The following is a 24,204-nucleotide window of genomic DNA, read 5'->3' as shown; positions in this document are numbered from 1 at the left end:
GTGTTAGTAGTGGAGGGAGAGCCAGGCTCTCCCTGTGGAGTCAGGAAGACGAGTTCCACATCTTGCAGTTGGATCTATATACCAGGGCAAACTAGGGGAAGGATTCACCACATCTGCTTCTTTGATGCCAGCCTTTCCCTTGGCATATTGTGTGTGGGGTCCAAGGTTGGGGTTGACCAGGACTGATTGTCTTAAACAGTAGGCCATAGCTAGCATCCATGGAATGGCAGGAGCTAGATTTCTTCTAGGAGGCCAGAATAAGCGGGGGATCGGTCTTGGGCAAGCCAACACTTAACCACTCACCAGCTGATCCAGGCTTGTTTTCATAAGTTATCAACATATTCTGAGAAAGACAGAGATGCAGAAATAATAGAAACCACCATTTATTGAATGCTTACTATGTACCAGATACCTTATTGAGCACTTCACTTATGAAATAGATCAATAATTGATTGCAACACTTAAAGTATAATAGCATTATAGGTAAGGCAACTGAGACAATCAGAGATTAACTAACTGGCTCAAGATCATTCAGTTAATCAATGACAGAGCTGGAATTTATACTCAGGAGGTCCAGCTCCTAATTTTGCACTTATACTGCCTCATTGCCTCTAATGGATTTAGTCTTAAGACTGTGGAATCCGTTACATGTTCTAGTGGTTCTGTTTCTGGAGAGAATTCTTGTAGTTATGAAGCTCAATAATAGATATAACATTATATTAAGAGCATATAGGTATGCTATGTGAAATACAGATAATAACTATTTAACCTTTTTAGCAAACGCTTTCTTTGTTTTGCTTCTGTGCAAAACTGACTTTGCTTCTGCCTGCTTATTCCTTTGGTAGTTGTCTTTAAATTTTAATATGCTTAACTTAACAACGTCTAAAATTAATCAACATCTTGTGATCCTCCTGAATAGTATATGGAATTTAGAATGGTGTACTAATGGCCTTTGCCTTCCTAGTTTCCATGTTATTGTTACCTAGTATTTTAATTCTATCATTTGTAAACAGTCCAATATTAGTCATTGTTTTGAATTTTTACTCTATTTCAATCAACGCTTATTTAGAATTACTGATGCATTTGCCAGTTTCTTTGCTCACCATTGTTTCTTGCAACACATTCATTTCCCTCGAGTTTGATTTCCTTCTATTGAAGGACACACTTTAGTCGTTCTTTCACCAAAATCTTTTTCTTAATCTTAGTCTAAAACATTTTATTTGATCTTCATTTTTCTTTTTTTTTTTCTGACCGCGCTGCACAGCATGCGGGATCTTAGTTCCCCGACCAGGGATCGCATCCGTGCCCCCTGCAGTGGAAGCACCAAGTCTGAACCACTGGCGTGCCAGGGAATTCCCTTGACCTTCATTTTTAATAATAATTTAGCTGGATAGAAATCTTCTAAATTGACAGTTATTGTCTCTCAATACTTTTTTCCCCAGCTTTATGGAGATATAATTGACATATAACGCTGTGCAAGTTTAAGATACACAATGTGATGCTTTGATATACATATATACATATATTGTGAAATGATTACCACAATGAGGTTAGTTAACATATCCATCACTTGAGTATAATATTTTCTTTGGTGAGAACTTAAAAAATTTTAGCAACTTCAAATATACAATACAGTATTGCTACCTATAGTCACATTATATTCCTAGAACTTATTCATCTCTCTCACTCCCCCATCCCCACCATCTCTCAGCAACTATTGCTGTGCTCTCTGTCACTATAGAATACTTTGCATTTTCTACAGTTCTATATAAATAGAATTATACAATACATACTCTTTTTGTCTGGCTTCTTTCATTCAGCAAAATAATTTTGATCCATTCATGTTTTTGAGTGTATCAATAGTTTATTTTGTTGCTGAGTAGTATTTCATTGTATGATATGATAGCTAGTTTTATGTGTTGACTTGACTGGATCAGGGGATGCTCAGAGATCTGATGGAACATTATTTCTAGGTATGTCTGTGCGGGTGTTCCAGATGAGATTAGCATTTGGCTTGGTGGACTCAGTAAAGCAGGTTGCCCTTCCCAGTGTGAGTGGTATCATCCAATCTTTTGAGAGCCTGAATAGAACAAAAATGTGGAAGAAGGTACTGTGTTGGAGGCACGTTTGAGAGAGCCCAGCTGTCAGTGCTACAAAGGGGAGGTTGGAAGGACACAGGGAAGAGAAGGATGTGCATGTTTAGGAGGTGTGGAGCCTGGGACAAAGCAAAATTTGTTCCCATTACCCTCATATTTTCATGCAGATAAAATTTGGTTAAAATAAACACAAAGATCATTCTTTCTTTCTTTTTCTTCCTTCCTTCCTTCCTTCCTTCCTTCCTTCCTTCCTTCCTTCCTTCCTTTTTCTTTCTTTCTTCTTTCCTCCTTCCTTCCTACCTTTCCTCCTTCCCTCCCTCCTTTCTTTCTTTCTTTTTAAAATTTATTTATTTATTTTTGGCTGCTTTGGGTCTTTGTTGCTGCGCGCGGGCTTTCTTTAGTTACGGCGAGTGGGGGCTACTCTTTGTTGTGGTGCACGGAATTCTCATTGTGGTGGCTTCTCTTGTTGGGGAGTGTGGGCTCTAGATGCACGGGCTTCAGTAGTTGTGGCACGCAGGCTCAGTAGTTGTGGCTTGCGGGCTCTAGAGCGCAGGCTCAGTAGTTGCGGCACATGGGCTTAGTTGCTCTGCGTCATGTGGGATCTTCCCGGACCAGGGATTGAATCCATGTCCCCTGCATTGGCAGGCAGATTCTTAACCACTGTGCCACCCAGGGAAGTCCCACAAAGGTCATTCTTGATCAACAAGTACAAGAGGATCAAGGAAAGCATTTGGTAGGTGCCAGAGGGTCCAGGAATAGGTCTTCATAAGGTTGAAGGACATAGAGGGGTTATTTTTGCATGCTGAGATCTTAGCCACCAGACACTAGTTCTTCATTTCTACCTCTTTCTGTTGTGGCTATGAATCCTTCCAAAATGCAGGACCTGGGGAACCATGCCAGTATACTAGCTCCCAGTGATAGCTCTGTGTAGGGCAGTGAATGTAAGAAGGTGAAATGGGGTATATGAGAAGTGTAGGGGTGTGGTCTTGGAGGAGATAAGTGTGGTTAAGAAATACATATTGGGAGCAGATATTCTCTCTTTCTTTAAATTTCTCTAAATGACTCCTCTATATGACATCATGATCTAGACTCACTGAGATGGCCAAAGCTAGAATGTACTGGTGTTTATAATGAGAATAGTAGCTTTTCTCTATTCTTCTGAAATTTCTGCTTTAGCTAATATTTTCTTAGGGTTTGATTGTCATAAAACTGGAGTAAAGTCTTCAGTAGATTTTACTGATGTGGAAAAATGTGTCTTCCTCCTTCAAAGGAAGTGTGTGTGTGTGTGTTTGTGCGTGTGTATGTATGTGCGATTGCCTTCTCTTATCACCATAGAAGGTCATAGTATTGCATTTTCCAGAACCAGATGGGGAAACTGGGCTGATTGTGTATTTGGATACTTGTGTCTGGAAGCTACAAACCATAACTAATTAGTGACAGTTGCGGTTGCCTGTGACAGGAGCAAGTTTTATGGCCAATGGACTTTAATTCCCAGAGTGCTACACAGCTAAGAGAAAACTTTCAGACAGAGCCCTGCTGGCTGGCAAACTGTGGGTACCTCTGCACATAGTATTTCTGTGGGGTGCTCAGTATTCAGAATAGCGTCTCCTATCAACATTTTAAAACTGAATATTTCTCATGTAAAACTTGACTTGTTGCTTGTCTTATTAAAGGCTGGAGACCTGAAGGTTCCCATAGATTATGTCTGTGGCCTGCTCTGATGATATATGTATAAATTGCTATGTTCCAAAGCTCATTTTCTGGCCTGTTGTTGTCCTGTAGAGGTTTTTGGTTTCTGCCACAAATAAAGGATCTTTGGCTCACACAATGTCCAGTGTTGCTGGGAGTGATAGCCATGTCCCAGAATCTATGGGTGGCCAAAGGTGTCCAATGTATGCAAATATGTACCAAGAAGTTCCCATCATGACACTGAATATAGAAATATTTCTATCAGGACAAGGTTTAATAAGCATTTTCAGACACCACTTGAAGACCACAAGGGAATTTGGCCTTAATAGGGCTGAATGTGCTCAGATACTATGGCCAGAAACTCAGATGTTTAGAGCACAGGAGTAGCTAGTTTAAGACTATATAATATATTAATTATTAATTACACTAGTTAATCCTGCTCTAATTCCTGGTTAGTTAACTGCTTACAAATATACAAGGTTGGTAATCAGATTGTTCAGTATGACAGAAACAGCACAAATCCATTACCAGTTCTGGGAGAAATGATGCAACATGCATACACGCACATATGTATGTATGTATGTATGCAGTTATGTATGTTGTATGTAAATACGGAAGTAGGGTGGGAGGAAGAAATGTTAGTGGATTTAAAGTTTGTGAGGATTTTCTCTGGCTACCAATAGTTTATAGCTTTTCATTATGTGTTGACATCAGATTATGATTCAACCAAAAAGAAGAGATATTTAAAGTTGAATACAGGAAACACTATAGAGTCTCCAGGGGCACAGTTCCTTCTTGCACAACGGGGGTAAGATCAACAGCTGAGAAATCAGCGCCCAGAGATGTACAGCACATGGGAACTTGAAGAGAGTGCAAACTCCTGGTTCAGCTATCTGTCTGAGGTCAGCTCTGGCCTGAGGTGAGTTTGGACAGTGACAAAGGGGCAAGAATAACCAGAGAAGTCAGTAAGGCCCTAAAGCATCTGTGATCAGTGGAGATGCGGCTAACATGGTGCTTCCTAAAGCTAGAAGTTGGTTTAATACTAGAGGGCCTATTTAAAGTAAATTACCTCTTACATGATTCTCTCCTCACCATCTTCCCAGTGGCTGTGGTTGTAATTCATTTCTTTCCTCCATCTTTTCATCTGAGGTTCAAGATATAGAATGCTGAGAATTCAGCAATAGGCAATAAAATTCCAATTGGGAAACTTTGCTTAGAGGGCTTGGAGACCTAAGGCGAATGACCAAAATTAAAAGTTCTTTTTAGAGCAAACGTGCAGCCTAGTTTCCTAGGAAGCTCCCTCTATCAGCCTCCATGGTTGGCTTTTGACACCTTGATTATCTTTCCAAAACCTCTACCTCATCCCTGCCCTATTTCCATCAACAGTTGACACATCTTCATGGAGAAAATAGAAGCCATCAAGTATAAACTCCCATAGTTTCTTTGTTCTAACTCCATCCATCCTCATCTTTCCTCTTGACTTGGGCTAGAGACTAAGGTCACCCTACCCCATGTCCTCTTGATCTGCTCCCTCTCACTCCTCAAGCTACTACATCCACTCTACTGAAACTGGCTGGCCATTGTTACTACTGATCTTATAGTTGCAAAACGCAGTAGCTATTCTTTAGGTCTTTTATTTTGTAACATTTCACATGATTGATTGTATTCTTAGTTTCAAAATATCTTTTGCTTTGGATTTCAGGGTACTGTTCTAATTCACCTACTTACTACTGATTAATCTCTTTCCTTTTTTTTCTTCCTTTGACTGCTTTTCAATATCAGTGTATTTAGCAATTTATTAATTACAAAGGGAGAAAGAGTAACTTCAGTGGAGAATCTTAGCAGATACCAACTCAATCAAGTAATCAAAGTAAACATCATTAATGAGACAAATCAAAATTGTGTTCTACCTGATAAGATGCAATGAGAAGAACACAACATCACTTCTGCGATATTCCTGTGAAAGATGCATAACCTGCTTCATGAAAAGCAACAGAAAAAACCAAATGGAGGGACATTTGCTAAATAACTGGCCTGTGATCGTCACAAATGTTGAGGTCATAAGTGTGAAAGAAAGACTGAATAGCTATTCCAGACTGAAGGAGATAGGTGAGACATGAAAACTAAATGCCATGTATGATTCTGAACTGTATCTTTCTGATCTAAAGGACATTATTGGGACAACTGGTGGAACTTGAAGGGGGTTCTGAGGATTAGATAGTAGTAATGTATCAATGTTAATGTCCTGATTATGGTTATGTGAGAGAACGTGTTGGTAGGAAACATGTATAAAAGTTTTCTGGGGTGAAAGAGCATCAGGTCAGCAACTTACTCTAAAATCATTCAAAGAAAAGGTTCTTTGTATTTTCAATTCTTCTGTAAGTTTCAGGGTTTCTTTTTTCCGAAATGGAAAATAATTATATAAAAAATATAATCTGTGCTTTGGATCAGGACATCTAGGTCTGAAAAGAGAGTAGAAGAGATTGGTGTATAGTGTGGGGCATGTAGATGGGGCAAGGCTGCTTAAATGGGTTGGAATCTTGGACAGATTCCAAGTCCTCGAGTTGTAATAATTACACACTGAGAAAAATGTAGAAAGAATCTTAGTGACTCTATATCCAACCATTGAGAATCAACCTAAACTCAAAGAGAAAGAAAAAGAAATAAATCAGTACAAAGCATGATCACATGAAAATGTGAGAAATGAGACTACTTCTCACTGGCAATGACTAGAAATGGACATCTCTATCTCTGTCTCCTCTCTGTCTCTATCCCTATCTGTCTGTGTCTATCTCTATATTCCCTCTCTCCAACTTTTTCTTGTTTTCTAAAATCTGATGTTAAAAAAAATCTTGAGGGAGAGATCAAGATGGTGGAGTAGAGGGATATGGAGCTGCTCACCTCCTCCCACAGATATATCAAAAATACATCTACATGTGGAACAATTCTCACAGAATACATACTGAAAGCTTGCAGAAGATCTCATACAACCGAAGTTGCAAGAAAGATCTCCGTGAGACCAGCACATCTGTCCCCGGCCATGTTGCCACACTTCCCAGCCTGAGATGTGTGCCTGCTGGTGTGTGCAGCAACTAAGTGCTGACACTTGGGCTTCAGTGGACAGGCCTAGGGAGAGGACTCAGTTTGGCTGCATGGAGACAGTCCGAAGTGCCTGGATTGTGGCCCGGGCTGTAACTGGGAGTGCATGCAGGACTGAGTGTGGGTCCTCCATAGGATCCCCATTGTCAACATGAGAAGGGAGGGGTGTGGGTCCACCATAGCCACATCATCAGTGTGCTCACACCGGGGCGTGGATATGGCTGCCGCAGGTCTTGCGAACTTTGTGGATGCACATGCAGAGGTGGGCTGAAATCTGAGCTGATTACTAGTGCTCCCACAGTGAGTGTGGGGGCATGGCTGTGGCAGGTCTTCGTGTCTGTAGCTTTATGAGTGTGCATGCTTGCCTGAGGAATGCCTGAGCTGATTATTGATGCTCCCATAGCAGAGGTGGGTCCAGGCACAAGCAGCAGCAAACTTTGTGGGCGTGCACACCAGGTGGCAGACAACATCACAGAGTCACATGTCCCAGTGGACAGCTCCTGGGGAAGAACATGCAGTTGCTTCTTTCCCAGCGGGTAAGCTCCAGTCCCAGCTACCTCATAACACAGCTTAGAACCAGATCTGGTGGCTTCTACTCCAACAATTGGGGAGCAGACGCTGCCCCTGACAGGGCTGAGACAACCACGGAGCAAAGAGGAGGCCCCGCCCAACATCTAGTGCAGGCTGTGGTCACCACAACACCAATCCCACCCCCTATCAAGGCGATAACAGCCAGCACACCCTGAGGAAAGATGTGGCAGGCATCCATACCAAAAACAGTCCTCACACCAAAAATATTGGACTCATGCAGGCTACACAGGGACACTACCATATAAAAACAGCCCTTTAAGACCACAGTTTATAACTTTCTCCTAAATTCATAGAGTCAAAGAAATATAAGTAAAATGAAAAAAGCAGAATAACTACTCCCAATTAAAAGAACAAGAGAAGTCCTGTGAAGAACAAACAATGAAGCAGACCTCTCCAGTCTACAAGACCCCAAGTTTAAAAAGGAGGTAATAAAAATGCTGAAGGAATCAAGAAAGACTATTGATAGAAATGCAGATTACTGTAACAAGGAACTAGAAACTATAAAGAGAAGCCAGTCAAAATTCAACAACTCAACTGCTGAGATGAAAATCAAGCTAAAGACCATAAATATCAAACTGAATAATGCAGAAGAACAAATAAATGATCTGGAAGATAGAATAATGGAAATCACCCAATCAGACCAGCAGACAGAAAGACAAATAAAAAAAAAATGAAAGCAACATACAAGATCTATGGGATAATATAAAGTGTGCCAATCTACACATAATGGAATCCCAGAAGGAGAAGAAAGAGAAATGGGGATCAAAAATGTATTTGAAGAAATTATGGCTGAAAACTTCCCAAACCTAAAGAAGGAAACAGATATTCAAGTATAGGAAGCATAGAGGGTCCCAAACAAGATGAACCTAAACGGACCTACTCCAAGACATATCATAATTAAAATGGCAAAAGTTGAAGATAAAGAGAGGATTCTAAAGGCAGCAAGAGAAAAACAATGAGTCAGTTACAAGGGTATCTCCTTTAGGTTATCAGTTGATTTCTTTACAGAAACTTTGCAGGCCGGAAGGGAGTGGCAAGATATATTCAAAGTTCTGAAAGGGAAAAACCTGCAACCTGGAGTACTCTACCCAGCAAGATTATCATTTAGAATAGAAGGAGAGAGAAAGAATGTCTCAGACAAGTGAAAACTAAAGGAATACAGCAATGCTAGACCTACCCTAAAAGAAATATTGGAAGGTCTTCTCTAAATAGAAAAGATGCAAGAATCTATAGGAAAGGGAAAATTACAATAGGAAAGGCAAATATATAAAAGGATCGAAGATCACTAAATAGGTCAGTACACAGGTTAAAAAATAATCAAAAAAATTCTGTGAAAGTGATTATAACTACAATGAACAGCAAAAGGATAAACATGAAGATGTAAAATTGGATATCAAAATCACAAAATGTGGCCCAGCATGTGAGTGGGGTGGCCCTCACCTGCAGGCACCTGGAGGAAGCCGGAGGACAGAGTCCTTGGGAGCGGCACCGAGGCCAGAACGGCTGCGGATCTCTGGCCTGGGTCAGTGACGAGCCCTGGGGACCCGGCCGGGTCCAGCCTGGTGCTCCCGTCAGTATCCAACGTGCGCCTCCCTGGGAACGACAACCGACCAGGTCCCTGCCTCTGGTTCCGGGATGTACCCAGCAGGTTTTCTATCAGATGATCCACTGTAATAATGCTGGAGTTAAGAAGTCTCCATTCATTTGCTTGGAACCAGAAAACTTTTCCCCCTGCGTATAGAGTAGGAGTAATGTTGGTTAGGAACTGGCTGGTGTTTAAAACTGAAGATAGTCATGACTGTTAAACTGAAGCTCCATGCTGAAGTAAGATTAATTGTCTTGGAAATACTAAATTGGGGTAACCCAAATCTGTTTCTGGAGCCATGAAAATTTTGTTGGTTTTTGACTTGGCAGTATAATCATAGATGATAATAGTGACACCTGGATTGTACAATGTGCTCCAGAGAAAAAGCTTCCTATTGAACTACAAGATTCTTATGAAAAAGGATTGTGGACAGAATTTATGGGCAGAGTCTTTAAGTATTTGGGAGATGAAGGTGTAAGAGAAGATGAAATGAAAAGAACAATGATATCAATGCCTTTCACTCCAGGGGTGGTGGAACTTTTAAACTTTATAAGAAAGTACAAGGATAAATTTGACTGGATCATTATTTCAGATTCAAATTCAGTCTTCATAGATTAGGTTTTAGAAGCTACCAATTTTCATGACATGCTTGATAAAGTCTTTACAAATCCAGCAGCTTTTTATAGCAATGGTCATCTCACTGTGGAAAATTATCATGCTCATTCTTGCACTAGGTGCCCCCAAAGTCATTGCAAAAATGTAGTTTTGGTAGAATTTGTAGGTAAACAGTTACAACGAGGAGTGAATTATACACAAATTGTTTACATAGGTGATGGCAGAAATGATGTCTGTCCAGTAACCTTCTTAAAGAAGAATGATGTTGCCATGCCACAGAAAGGATATACTTTACAGAAAACTCTTTCTAGGATGTCTCAAAATCTTGAGCCTATAGAGTCTTCTGTTGTATCTTGGTCTTCAGGTGTTGAAATAATTTCTCATTTACAATTTCTAAAAAAGAAGTAATATGCCAACAATTGAAAAAAAAATCACAAAATGTGGGGAAGAGGACTAAGAAATTGTAGATCTTTTAGAATGTGTTTGAGCTTATATGACTACCAGTGTAAAGGAAGTAGATATAGTTATGGGTTAACATACTTGAAAATCAGGGTAACCACAAATCAAAAACATACAATAGATTCATAAAACCAGAAAGAAAGGAACTCAAGCATAATACAAAAGAAAACCATCAAACCACAAAAGGAAAAAGAAAAGAAAGGAACAAAGAAGAAATACAGAATCAACTGGAAAATAGATTTCAAAAGGCAATAAGTACATACTTGTAGATAATTACTTTAATGTCAGTGGACTAAATGCTGTAATCAAAAGACATAGACTGGGAGATTGGATAATAAAACAAGAACCTACAATATGCTGCCTAAAGGAGACCCACTTTAGGGTGAAAAACACTTACAGTTTGAAAGTGAGGGGATGGAAAAAGATATTTCATGCAAATGGAAATGACAAGAAAGTGGGGGTAGCAATACTCATATCAGACAAAATAGACTTCAAAACAAAAGCCATACAGAAAGATAAAGAAGGACACTGTATAATGATAAAAGGATCAATACAAGAAGAAGATATCAACTTGTTAATATATGCACCCGATATAGGAGCACCTAAATACATAAAGCAAATACTAACAGGCATAAAGGGAGAAATTGATGGGAATACAATAATAGTAGAAGACTTTAACACCCCAGTGACATCAATGGACAGATCTTTCAGGCAGAAAATCAATAAGGCAACAGAGATCCTAAATGACACAATATAACAGTTAGACAATTGATATCTACAGGGCACTACGTCGAAAAAAAAAACCCAAACCCAGAATACACGTTTTTTTCAAGTGCACACAGAATGTTCTCTAGGATAGGCCACATACAAGGATACAAAACAAGCCTCAAAAAATCTAAGAGGATAGAAATCATTTCAAGCCTCTTTTCTGACCACACGGCATGAAACTACAAATCAACCACAGAAAGAGAAATGAGAAAAAATGATTTCATGAAGACTAAACAACATGCTACTAAAAACCAGTGGGTCAGTGATGAAATCAAAGAGGAAATTAAAAAATCCTCAAGACATATGACAATAGCACAACCATACAAAATCTATGGGATGCAGCAAAAGCAGTTCTAAGAGGAAAGTTCATAGCAATTCAGGCCTTCCTCAAAAAACAGGAAAAATCCCAAATAAACAGCCTAACTTACCACCAAAACAATAGCTATTAGCACAAAAATAGACATATGGATCAATAGAACAGAATAGAGAGCCCAGAAGTAAATCCACACACCTACTGTCAGTTAATCTTTAACAAACGAGGCAAGAATTTACAATGAAGAAAAGACAGTCTCTTCAGCAAGTCGTGTTGGGAAAGCTGGACAGCCACATGTAAATCAATGAAATTAGAACACACCCTCACACCGTACACAAAAATAAACTCAAAATGGCTTAAAGACTTAAATAAGACCTGACACCATAAAACTCCTAGAAGAGAACATAGGCAAAACATTCTCTGACATAAATTGTAGCAATATTTTCTTAGATTAATCTCCCAAGGCAAAAGAAATGAAAGCAGAAATAAACAAATGGGGCCTAATCAAACTTAGAAGTTTTTGCACAGCAAAGGAAACTGTAAACAAAATGAAAAGACAACCTACACACTGGGAGAAAATACTTGCAAGCGATGTGACTGACAAGGGCTTAATTTCTAAAATATACAAACAGCTCATACAGCTCAATATAAAAATAAAAACAAACAAACCCTATCAAAAAATGGGCAGAAGACCTAAATAGACATTTCTCCAAAGAAGATATGCAGATGGCCAACAGACACATGAAAAGATGCTCCACATCGCTAATTATTAGAGAAATGCAAATCAAAAGTACAATGAAGTATCACCTCACACTGATCAGAATGGCCATAATTAAATAGTCTACAAATAATAAATGATTTAGAGAGTGTGAAGAAAAGGGAACCCTCCTACACTTGGTGGGAATGTAAATTGGTGCAGCCACTATGGAGAACAGTATGGAGGTTCCTTAAAAAACTAAAAATAGAGTTACCACATGAGCCACCAATCCCACTCCTGGGCATATATCTGGAAAAGATGAAAACTCTAATTCAAAAAGATACATGCACCCTAGTGTTCATAGCAGCACTATTCACAATAGCCAAAACATGGAAACAACCTAGGTGTACATTGACGAATGGATAAAGAAGATGTAGTATGTAGGTATGTAGGTGTGTGTGTGTGTATATATATATATATATATATATATATATAAAATGGAATATTACTCAGCCATAAAAGAAAGAATGAAAAAATGTCACTTGCAGAAACATGGATGGACCTAGAGATTATCATACTAAGTGAAGTCAGACAGAGAAAGACAAATATTATATGATATCCCTTATATGAGGAATATAAAACAATAGTACAAATGAGCTTATTTACAAAACAGAAACAAACTCACAGATATTGAAAACAAACATGGTTACTGAAAGGGAAGGGAGTGGGGGAGGGATAAATAAGGAGTCTGGGATTAACAGGTACATATTACCATATATAAAATAGATGAACAATAAAGATTTACTGTACAGCACAGGAGCTATATTCAGTATCTTGTAACAACCTATGAAAAAGTATAGAAAAAGAATATATATATAAGTATATAACTGAATCACTTTGCTGTACACCTGAAACTAACATAATACTGTTAAATCAACTATATCAATTAAAAAAAGTTCTTTAGTATGTATATAAAAACCGCATTCTTGAATTGGGGAGATCTGACTGATTATCTGAGTAAAATTTAGGGGTCTAAGTGGATACTCTTCTTTTTGGATTCTAGCAGGTCATGGGGTACTTAAACATGGTACCTAAGCGGGCCCAGATAGAGACAGTCTCCTATTTGAGCCTTTTCAGAATAGCAAGTCTTTTAAAATGATGTCTATCAAGGATTGTTCCTGTTTTTGTCAGGCAAGCAGGACTTAACTTTTGTCTTACAGAGGGGGGACCTGTAGTCTCTTTTCCTTATGAAGGGGAACTTTGTATTTAAAGAGAATGCAGTCTTCTTTTATCATATATGGCCTTAGGTCTCATTGACTCATTTCTACTGAATGGATGTCTGCACACACACATTTGTATGTATCCAGCTATCATGTATATATGTGTTTATTTACATTTCACAACTGGCAAATGGCCATAGTAAAATAAAAAAGAAAAAAAATGAAAAAGCAAGAGACAAAAACAAAACAACAAATTATTTGAAATCCCATCCAGAAAGAACCACTGTGTTACTTTGTTGTGTATACTTGGAGTTTCTTGTATACACTTTCTTGTGTATACTATGTTTTCCTGGGCAAATATATACATACATATATACATATATATGTGTGTGTGTGTTACCAAAGTAAGATCATACCAAAATATTACTCTGTAATCTGCTTTTTTTCACTGAATAATATTTTGTGGTTATCCTCGCTCGACAGTAATTGTAGACCTACATCTTCTTTTTTAATGTCTGCCTAGTATTTTGTAGGCAGTAATTGTAGACCTACATCTTCTTTTTTAATGTCTGCCTACTGTTTTGTAGGGGAACAAAATTTGCCACTCCAAAATGTCTCTTTGGTATACTGATTGTTTTGAGCTGAAAACAATTCAAGACTCAAAAGACTCAGGAAGAAACTTTGACCTTCCCCCTAGCTGCTAAAGAGTGTAGATAGAACGCCTGTTCCAGAAAGGAGCCATCACCATAGGTAACTGTGTGAACTAGATGTGTAGACAGGGAAGAACCTAGCAAAGTCTGTCTGTTAAAACTCCTGTGTCCCATAGTCTCTGCATGGCCCCTGCAAACATTTGCTTTTCCATCTCTATGTTAATTGCCTTCCTCCCCTTTGAACTTCCAAACAATAACTCCCAACTTCCTCTTTTGTCTTTAGCTGAAGATGGTAGTTAAGGTGAGGGTTTCAGCCTTTTGGGTGAGTTACTGAGTTTTCCTGGGTCTCTCCCATGTATATATGTCATTAAACTTTTGTGTGATTTTTCGTACCATTAAATGCTTATATTATTCTAAGTTATGCTATTATAATTATTAAGTTGATAGATATCCTCATACAAGTATCTTTGTGCATTTGTTTAATTATTTGGATAAATTCCTAGAAGTGTGATTTCTGAGTCAGTGGTTTTGGGATGCTTTTGACATACATTGCCAGACAGCACTCCAGAAAGGTTGTACCAATTACTGCAATTTTTTTGCAGGTATAATTTATACATACTAAAGTGCACAAACCTGACGTGTATTGCTCAATTAATTTTTACAAATGTGTGTACCTGTGTAACCACCATTCAGATCAAGATGTAGAACATATCCGTCACCCAGAAAGCTCCCCCTTGAGGTAACCACTATTCTGACTTTTGCTGCCATGGATTACCTTTGTTCTTGAACTTCATATAAATGGAATCATGTAATGCATACTTTCATATGTCTGGCTTTTTTTGCTCAACATAATATTTTGGGGATTCATTCTTATTGTTGCCTATATCACTATTCCTTTTTTTTAAATTTGAGAATAGTATTTATTTCATTGTATAAATGTGCCATAGACATTTTTAATCCATTCCCCTGCTGATGGGTATTTGTGTTATTTCAAATTTGAGGCTACTGTGAATCAAGTTGCTGTGAACAGCATTCTACATGTCTTTTTGTGAATATATTCATTCATTTCTGATGGTTACATATTAAATAGTGGCATTGCTGGCCCATAGGGTAGGCATATATTTAGCTTTATTAGATACTGCTAAATTGAGTATTAATTTGAGTATAAATTGAGGCAATTTACCTTCTCCCAGCAATGTACTAAAAGTTCTAGTTCCTCAACACCTGAAAGTCCTTTTTCTAGCCTTCTCTAGCCATCTTGCTCTAGTTATGGTGGGAAACATTTACCTCCTCCCTATCTTTGATTATATGCTTAATCCAGCTCTTACTAAACTCATTTATTCATTAATTCTTGTATTTAGTTAATAAATATTTATTAAGCAATTATTATGTGCCTGGTACGATATTAAGCCTTGTACATACAAAGATAAGAACAAGTTCTTAAGGAACTTATAGTCTAGTAGAAAAGGCAGATACAAGCACCTAGTTAAAGTGTGTGATGAATGCAACAGCATAAGCATGTACCTGTGCAGAAGCACATGGTCATACAAAAAAAGAATAATATTAGACGGTGAGAGAGAGGGAGTGGCAAACAAGAGCCTTGAGGTTCTACAAAAGAGATGATAATCGTAATTAACATCTGTTGAACACATGTTATCCTACATACTATGTTAAAAGCATAGTCTTATCCTAGTTAGTCTTTGGTGTAGGTTATATTATTACTATGCTCATCTTACAAATGAATCAACTGAGGCCTGGAGAAGTTAAGCAACTTATCCACAGTCACACAACTAGTAGGTGAGGAAGCTGGGATTTGAACCCGGGAAGTCTGACTCTGGAGCATACAGGAGACCCCTGCCGAGATGATGTGTGAGCAGAGGAGTTTTGGAGAAGGCTTTCTAGGTAGTGATAGCAGCTGTACACAGGCAGGAAAATAAGATACAGTCTGGCAAGTCTGAGGAACCTCCAGCAAGAGGCCCGAGGGAACATGGTAATCAGCAAGAAGAGATTGGATATGAAAGCTGGCAGGGGCCAGATCCGGGGTGAAGTGAAGTTGGAGTTCCTATGATGGCTTTTCACTGGAGAGCACCTCTCCCTCTGCCCCATCACCGCATACCAAACAATATTTAAAATGTTTCATCATGTTGTTGAATGAGCCATTTGGGCACACTTACCAAATAACTGAGCATTCCAGTGGAGCGGGAAGAATTACTTGCAAGTATGGGAGCAGACCCTGGTTTCCAACATGATGGCTCCCACAGTGCCTGCCTGCCCGGTGCGTTCTGTTGAGTACACCCATCTGCTGGTGAGACGGCAGCTTTCAGATGAGCCGAGGACAGTGTTCCGCAGCCCTCCCAAAGGGTCCAGTTATAAAAGGATAAAACCCACACAGTGTTCCAATGTGTAGTGCAATGGGCAACGCCAGGTTTTGCTAAAATAGGATTAAGTTAAGAAACGCACACTGTGAAGCATTTGTCTGGTTAAATAATTTAACAGTTCTTGCGTTCCTGCTTCAGTTTCAACAGAAAACGCTTCTCTGGGGGGTTCTCCTTGCGCACATCATCAGACTAATCATGTGGAAGCCTGACTGGTGCCAGTTGGATTGGGGGAGAGCGGGTGGGTGCCTGGTGGTCCCCATGATGATGGGAAAGGAGGCAACGCAAAGTATACCTTTGGGGAAAATGCAAACTTTTCTGCCTGCGGAGTGAGAGTGTGTGTTAGTATGCAGAGCCTGTTGCCCCATTGTTGGAGACTCCAGCTTTCTCAGCAGAATGTCTGGCAGATGGCTTGCATTTGCACTCGCCTTCTGGAGAAGGAATTCGCTACCAACAACATAAGCCGCAGCTTTTCTTTTCAGAATTTACAACAAATTGGCCAGAATGGCAATTTAAAAAAAAACATTAGCATCACTATTTCCACATTCCCTTTCTGAATAGGGTAAATGATTCCCTCTCCAACTGTGTCATTTGCACGTTTTTCCCCCCAAATGTTTATTAAAATGATTTAGGTATTTCATTATGCAAAATGACTTTTATAAAAAGACCTTTCTTTTTGCCCCACCGTCACACATAATTTCTTTTGTCACTTGTTGTAGAGTGGAGTTATGTGAAGCTAGGACATATTATTTGTTCTAGTCTGTATTGGATAATTTATTACATTAAGAAACCAATAATTTTCAAATATAATCAGATTTAAGTTTTTAATAAGATTCATCTTCCCATTCACACTTGCTTAATTTAAGGATATTAAATCTGCTCAGGAATGAGCCGCCTCTCAAAGTCTTGTGTGCCCATTAAAGGGCTTTATTCCTGATGTGTTAATAGGATTTAATTACATTACCGTCTTCATGCAGAGTCACAGTGCGATAGTTAACTGTGATAAGCCAAGCAAACAATAGCCTGAAAAGGAAGTGGTGTATAGCAGTTGGTTTATCCGCTTAGAAAATCAAGATGATTATTATTTTAAAATTGATGGTTGCATGCATTTGCATCATGTTTAGTTCAAATGCTGAAGAGAACAAACTTTCCCTTTCCTTTAAAAAGAAAATCACTTAAAAGGCCACCCACATAAAAGGTGAACAATAAACATTTAACAGAAACTACTTAATTGCCATTTATCTGTTGAATTGCAATGAGATTTTTACTATCGACTACAGAGAGATTTGTTTCAACAATTTACCCTGCTATTCTTTTGTCTTTTTGACTATCACATCTGTGATTTGGGGTTCAGAGTAATAGCTGTGTTCCTTGTTAAGAAGTAATGACTTTAAAATTGATCTTTTATCCTGTCTTACTTTTTTTTTCTTACTTCTGCTCCTGCTCTTGCCCCTGTACCCCTTCCCAAGTTTCCCAATTAGTTTAATGACAGACAGCAGGGCTTCAGGCTTCAGGCTTCTATGGCTTGATGAGAGTAGACGTCAGGATGCAGCCCTCAGTAAATCTTGTCAATTTCTCCATCAAGATCATTTGCATTGGTTGGAAGTGTTGACTTCTGTGAATTTCCGTTTCATGTGAACTTGACAGAACTCACTACTTTTGCTCCATCACAGATGCCTGTGAAATAGAAGAATGACTTTTAGAGCATTCCAATGAATTAAAAAAAAAAAAAAGGAAAAAGAAAAAGAACCCAGCAATATGTTATCTGGTTGAACTTTTCACTTCCAAAGTGATTGACAACTTCTGACACGTTTTCATGAGAGATCATAGACCTGGCAAACAAAATTTGAGATGATATACAGTCTTGCTTTACTTTGTTAAAATCTGTTATGGAAGTAGGAAAAAAAAAGTATGAAAAGGCTTCAGAGGTTTTGTTTTTTTTTTTGCTGAGCCAAGTTGGTGGGAGGTGGAGAAAATGGGAAGAGATTGAAGATTGCCTGCACTATTGTTCTGCTTCTCTCAGAGCCACTCCACTTTTGTCTCTTCTATGTGTTGGGATTTTGAATATGTTTTTAAAGCAGTTCTATTTTCCAAAAAATTTTGAAAATCAAAGAACATCATTTACTGTTGTCAGGGAGGAAGAAATTTTCCTCTACCCTACTAAGGTTCTTCTGGCTGGTCTAAGAATTAAATTGGCGTGAGACAGATTAACAGGAGAAATTCACACAAAAGAAGTTTAAAAACATGCATACATGGGAGAGACCCAGGAAAACTGAGTAACTCACCCAAAATGGCTGAAACCCTCACCTTAACTACCATCTTCAGCTAAAGACAAAAGATGGTGTTGGGGTAGTGGCTTGGGACTTCAAAAAGGAAGAAGGCGATTGACATGGAGATGGAAGAGTAAACGTTTGTTAAACAAATGTTTGCTGGGTCATGCAGAGACAATGGGACACATAGTGGAATTTTAACAAACAGACTTTGCTAGGTTTCTTCCTGTCTATGCTTAGTTCGCACTATATTTATCTATGCTGATGACTCCCTTCCCGGAATAGATCCTCTATCAACATTCTTTAGGTAGTTAGGGTGAAGGTCACAGAGATTTTTCCTGAGTCTTTTGGGCTTTAAAATAATCAACCTAAATGAGTCCTCGTGCCAAAGAGACACATTTTGGGGTGGCAATTTTTTCTCCCCTTCCCTGTCCATCCCTCAGCCTGTAGTTTATGGTTACCCCCAAGACTCCAGTGCAGATTCTTCCAGAACTGGCTCTGAGCACAGTAGAACTGGGAAGGCAGCTGAGGCCCCTCCTCTGCTGAGGTTCTGTGCACTTCTCCTGGTCTCCTGTATCCTCAGGTTTGTGTTAACTCATATCTGTGTTGCTGGCTCTTTGTTTGGGCAAATGGCCACTGCACTTGTTCTATCTTCAATTTCTGCTCAAATGTACTCTCTTCCATGAAATCTTTTCCTAACTTTCAAGTTGCAATTGATTTCTTTTCTTCTTGTGCTCCCTATGCTACACTTAACTGTTTCTACCTTCTATCTGTGACCAGGTCTGTTTCTTACACTAGCTGTTGAGTTCTTAAATCCAGAGACAGGGTCTTGTTTATCTTTAAATGAAATATCAAATAAGAGATAACCCAAATAAATTCTAGCATGTGGGTGCTCAACAATGCTAATTCTTTTTTCACCTTCAGCATCCAGCAAATTTCTTTTAGGATATAGGATATGCTTAATACATATGTGGAAAATCGAATGTTTCATTTTCCTTCTAGGTATTTGGACTTCGATTAGGAAATTTCCTTGTATTCTTTGGTACTTCTACGTAATTTTTGTTTTTGTCAGTTCTCTTACTCATCATCATTGTGACATTGTATTATATGCTATTACTCTTGACTTGTACTGATATAAATTTTCCTTTTCCTGTTCCAACTTTGCTTCCTCTTCTCTTATCCCCTACTCTTTCCCAGCTACAGTGTAGGGGAAGAAATAGTTTTCCCCTCTCTATTCCTAGGTTCAGTGGCTGGGGCTCACGAATCAAACTGATGAAAGACAGATTCACAAGAGGAAACCAGTTTTAATTACATACATATGCACAGGAATTCACAAAGACAAATATGGCTCCAGGAGGTGACCAGATGATTGATGTTTATATACCATCTTAGGCTAAACAAAGAAGTGAGTTTTGGGCTTCTGGGCAGGCGAAGTGAGTTAAGGAAAGGTGAGAGGAGGAAGTATATGGTAAATAAGGGTTTACCTTTTTATGCAGAAAAGAGTCTCTCAGGTGATAAGAATTATCTCCAGCAATAGCTCTCTTCCTAGACATTTTACAAATGGAAGTTTTCTTTATAAATGTAAATTTTGTTTACAAAAAAGGAAATTTATACTTTATTTTTAGGCAGTTAGGGGAAGCTAAACAGCTTTACCTACATTTGCTGGTTCTCAGTTGCCTTTAACTCAAAATAATTCATATACCAAAGTGGCATATTTTGGAGTGGCATGTTCTAGTGCCCTTAATTAACATGTTCCTATCAATATTTATATTGACTCTATAATATATAGGTGTGGCTCTCCTAGAATCTCCTACTTACCCCATTTTTGTAGCATTCCTTCAACTGTCAATTCCTGCATGTTCCTACTATGTCCTCAGACATTGAAGTCCACAGTGGGAATACAAAAATAAGAAATTTTGTTATCCTCAAACTTATATAACTAGATTATAACTGAGTGGGAGAGACAGCAAACATGAATGCAGAAAACTGTAATATTCTAAGCTAAATGAAGTATAGTTTCTACCAGTTTAGCAGATCGTAATAGTCCTTAATAAAATATTAATGCACTTTATTTATTTACATAGTTAATTATAAACACAATTAACATTATTTCCTCAGAGTTCATACTTAATGAATCTAATTTGAATGAATCCATAAGAGGGCAATGAATAGTTGTCCACACTCATATAGTTTTTCAAAAGCTATAAGCAAATACCGTCAAAAGGCTATCCCTGTGATTTTGTGGTTACTGAAAAGGCAACCAAATAGAAGACTATCTTATCATAATTAACAAAGTTAGAGATAGATCGCAGAAGATTAGAGATAGAACAAAGAGCATGTAGAGTATGAGGCGAGCATACAAGTTCACTGCTGAGCAACCCTGTTTTCCTACTCTGAGTTCCTCCGTGTGGATAACAGCCTGACGATTATCATTATTTACATCCTATACATCTATTTGAGTTATTACCCTCCAGTATTTTACTTCCTCCTACACCTCATTTCAATCATTCTTTTGTTTCTTCTATCTTCACTTCCCTGGAGCTTCATTTCAGTGTTGCAGTCTACTTGATCACTTCTCTACTGTTCAAGTAGCATTTCTTCTAGAGTTTCTCATAGCCAGACCCTGTGCACATGTGCGTGCGTGCGCACACACACACACACACACACACACACACACACACACTAACTTGCACAATGGTAAAGAGAGGCCATGTCATGCGTGGACAGTGAAAAGTTGTTTGGTGCGGTTGAAGTACAGGGGCAGTGTGGGGAGAAAAGGGTGGGAGGTATATAGGGGATAGTACAGGTGATGAAGACCCAAGGGAGCTGGACTGAACGCAGAAGAAAATTCTGGATTCACAGTACGGGAACAGGAACTATTGTACAATCACACGTTAATTTTCAAAATAGGCATGTTCTGCAAAAGTAAAGTGAATTTCTAAATCTCTTTTAATTTTTTTTTTATGAAAAATATTAGAGTCATGTGTTTGGAGAGAAATTTGGTCCTAATGTATTAGAAAATAAAACTTAAAGTCTACTGGTGTCTGCTTCTCCTTTTCCTCTTTCAGGGTCCAGTTCCAAATTTCCCTAGTGATCTATATTTCCCTTGAAGTTTTGTGGTACCAGTTAGATGCCATCTTTGTAATTTTTTTTAATATTAAGAAAAATTATTGAAAATCTGTAAATTAGACTTAAGAGGACAATTACATATCCATTCTAGGTTTATTTACTTTTCTGAGATAATGTATCATTCATTGATTTATTATTGAGGGCCTGAAACAGATAGACTGCCAGATATTTCTCCAGCAAAAATGGGTTTCTTTGGGATCAGCAGAGAATTGCAATTCAGAGTCTGCAATCATGGCAAGCCATGTGCAAGTCCCCCACTGCAAGGGAAAGAGAACTCTCTTATAGAGGGGAAAAGGAAGTTGGGAGGGCTACAGTAAACAGAGTCCATGGCTTTTCATTGGCTGAATCCTTGCAAGGAAAAAAGAAGAGTCTTTCTTCTTCCTGCTGGGCTCTGCTATTGTCGCAGGGTATGAGAGCTCCCCTTCTGGTCTCCTGACTCAGTTTAATTGAGGTTTCTGTTTATTAATTTTATACACTACTATTTTTTAAAAATTTATTTATTTTATTTTTGGTTGCGTTGGGTCTTCATTGCTGTGCACGGGCTTTCTCTAGTTGTGGCGAGTGGGGGCTACTCTTCGTTGTGGTGCATGGGCTTCTCATTGCAGTGGCTTCTCTTGTTGCGGAGCACGGGCTCTAAGCACGTGGGCTTCAGTTGTTGTGGCACGCGGGCTCAGTAGTTGTGGCTCATGGGCTCTAGAGCACAGGCTCAGTAGTTGTGGTGCATGGGCTCAGTTGCTCTGCGGCATGTGGGACTTCCCGGACCAGGGCTTGAACCCGTGTCCCCTGCATTGGCAGGCGGATTCTTAACCACTGCACCACCAGGGAAGCCCCTACATTATCTACTATTAATTAAGGGCTTGAACCATGTGAAGTTATATGTTGACTCATACATTTGTATCTAGTTTTGATGGAAATTATTTTTGTTCAGCAGGTAAGGTAACCCAAAAGTTTTGATTTAGTGCCTTATAGGACTCAACCAGTTTGTATCTAATTTAACAATCTTATTTTAATATTCTTTATCATTTCTTTATAAAATTTCTACTGGTGCTCTTTAAGTTAGTTTACCATCTTACTGTTTTCTTTGTTAATTTATGAGCACAATACATTCTTTCACATGGGTTCATTTTATTTTGTATAAGAGTCATGTTTTTGGATATTTTAGGGGAACAGTATACTTTGATAATATAATCATAAATTCTTCATAGGCTTTAAAAAACTAAAATACCAGAACTTGTGTGCCCACAGAGTCATCAGAACTAGTTTATGAGCCATGTGCGTTTGATAGGTCTGATTCATTTTGATCTAAAATAATACTTTACAGCTTGATTATCCTCCTTGGTTAGTAGGTATCTTTGTATAGTATGTGTTTTTTACCTCCCAAATCCAAACCTTTAAAAAGGATAGGAATTTGTTACCACTGAGGATATGTGGGAAAAGAGCAGTGATATAGGATCTGAGGGAGGTTATAAAACAGGACTTTCTTAAATGCTTTTGTTAAAGGCAGCGTTTGGGAGTATATCTATAACTTTCCAGGCAAATACTATGGTTTAGTTCAATTCAACTAACTTTCATGGGGCATTTACCCTGGACCGGGCACTGTGAATGGGCCTGGGGATATAAAGATGAATGGGTTGTAGTTGTTGGATTCAGATATTTATAGCAGAATATAAGGCAAACAGCAGTGTGTGTATGTATGTGTATAGATATATAGTGTTTTTTTCCAAGTTCCACTGCAGAGGAGAAAATGATTTGTTTCATCTATAGCTATTAAGGAGTGACATCACATGGGCTTCTTTCTAGGAATAAATTGGTGTTCCTCAAGCTGACAAGTTTGGGGGAAGAAAATGTGCAAGTGTGGTATTAAGGGGCTTGACATATTTGGAGCATTGGATGTGGTTCAGCATTACTGGAGCATAAGTTCAAGGTGGAGTGATGAGAAGGATGAAGGGGTGAGCTAAGTAGGAGTTGGCTCATGGAGGACCTACGGAGGACTTTGAACACTGTATTGCTTCCTTTGTTGCTGTAACGAATTACCACAAATGTAGTGGCTTAAAGCCACAAATGTATTCTCTTACAGTCTGAAGGTAAAAAGTCTAAAATGGATCTGCAGGTTTGTGTTTCTTCTGGAGGCTCTGGTGAGGAATCTGTTTCCTTGCCTTTTCCAGCATCTAGAGGACACCTGCCTTCCTTGGCTTGTGCTCTGTGCCCCCCACCCCCATCATTCTGTTGTTACTTACTTTCTCTGACTCTGACCCTTCTACTTCTCACTTATAATGACTTTTGTGATTACATTGGGCCCACCTGGATAATTCCAGATAGTAATCTCCCCATTAAGATCCCTAACTTAATCATATCTGCAGAGTCCCTTTTGCCTTATAAAGTTACATATTCACAGATTTCAGAGATTAGTATGTGGACATCTTTGGGAGGTCATTATTTAGCCTACCACAAGCAGTATTATTACAGTTTGGGGAAACCATTTGAAGACTGTGAACAGATACTGTATTGACATAGTGGTTCTGAAGGTCAACTGGAGTGTTGCAAGTGATTCAGATCAGTTTCTCTGAGATGGGTCTGGGAGCAGTAGTCTTAACCGGCATCCAGGTGATTCAGATGCAGGTGGTTTTGGAATCACTCCTTGGGAGACA

The 24,204-nt window shown here is 38.7% G+C and overlaps 1 pseudogene across 1 annotated transcript; it reads left to right on the top strand.

The window, feature by feature from the left end:
- The first annotated feature begins 7,179 nt into the window (after nucleotides 1-7,179).
- LOC309626068 (pyridoxal phosphate phosphatase PHOSPHO2 pseudogene) lies at nucleotides 7,180-22,849 on the top strand (annotated as a pseudogene). Its single transcript has one exon. The product of its transcript is annotated as a pyridoxal phosphate phosphatase PHOSPHO2 pseudogene (transcript).
- The last annotated feature ends 1,355 nt before the right edge of the window (nucleotides 22,850-24,204 follow it).

This window comes from Balaenoptera borealis (genome assembly GCF_965194805.1).
Source record: "Balaenoptera borealis genome assembly, chromosome: 1".
Taxonomy (NCBI): Eukaryota; Metazoa; Chordata; class Mammalia; order Artiodactyla; family Balaenopteridae; genus Balaenoptera; species Balaenoptera borealis.
This window is presented reverse-complemented; position numbering and strand designations above follow the sequence as displayed.